The sequence below is a fragment of the Anoplopoma fimbria genome, unplaced genomic scaffold, assembly GCF_027596085.1.
Source record: "Anoplopoma fimbria isolate UVic2021 breed Golden Eagle Sablefish unplaced genomic scaffold, Afim_UVic_2022 Un_contig_5956_pilon_pilon, whole genome shotgun sequence".
NCBI classification, from domain to species: domain Eukaryota; kingdom Metazoa; phylum Chordata; class Actinopteri; order Perciformes; family Anoplopomatidae; genus Anoplopoma; species Anoplopoma fimbria.
Genome location: NW_026549294.1, coordinates 1 through 655, shown reverse-complemented (window position 1 = coordinate 655; position 655 = coordinate 1). Strand labels below are relative to the sequence as shown.

The window sequence follows — 655 nt, the reverse complement described above, 5'->3', positions numbered from 1 at the left end:
TGAGATATGATATATCATGGCATAGTATACAAAGAATGAACTATCTCATGACCCATTTAATGTAGTACCTCATGATATTTATGGAAATTTCCACTAAACTTAGGTTTTATTCTGTCAGGATGGCCGAGCGGTCTAAGGCGCTGCGTTCAGGTCGCAGTCTCCACTGGAGGCGTGGGTTCGAATCCCACTTCTGACAGCAGTTGTTTTTTGCTGGTACCGTTGCCTGTAACATGATATTGGGAAAATAAAGTCAGCAATGCCTTGTATGTTAGGGAGCAGGCATTTGATAAAATACTGAACTACTATTGCAACAGCAGCATTTGTTAGCCCCTACATTATCAACCAGTGTAATCTTACCATGTGCCTGTATACAATTGGCATACACGTTTGTCGCTACAGTAATTGTTTGTAGGAAGTCTTTCAAAAGAATTTCTTTACTTGCCTTATCCCAAATCCTCTGTAATCCTCCCAAATCCTCTGCTGACGTTAGTAAAATTCTTGAGTTACCCTTTAGCGGTTGCTTTGTCATTGTTAGCTTCTTTGTCACTGGTATTGGTAGTGGTTCCATGGTGTAATGGTTAGCACTCTGGACTCTGAATCCAGTGATCTGAGTTCAAATCTCAGTGGAACCTGATTTTAAGCAAGAGCAAAGGTC

General features: G+C 40.9%; 2 non-coding genes across 2 annotated transcripts; both read left to right on the top strand.

Moving 5' to 3' along the window:
- Positions 1-113: 113 nt before the first annotated feature.
- trnal-cag (transfer RNA leucine (anticodon CAG)) lies at positions 114-196 on the top strand. The gene has a single exon. It is a non-coding gene; the product is annotated as a tRNA-Leu (tRNA).
- A 364-nt stretch (positions 197-560) lies between these two features.
- Positions 561-632, top strand: trnaq-cug (transfer RNA glutamine (anticodon CUG)). The gene has a single exon. It is a non-coding gene; the product is annotated as a tRNA-Gln (tRNA).
- The last annotated feature ends 23 nt before the right edge of the window (positions 633-655 follow it).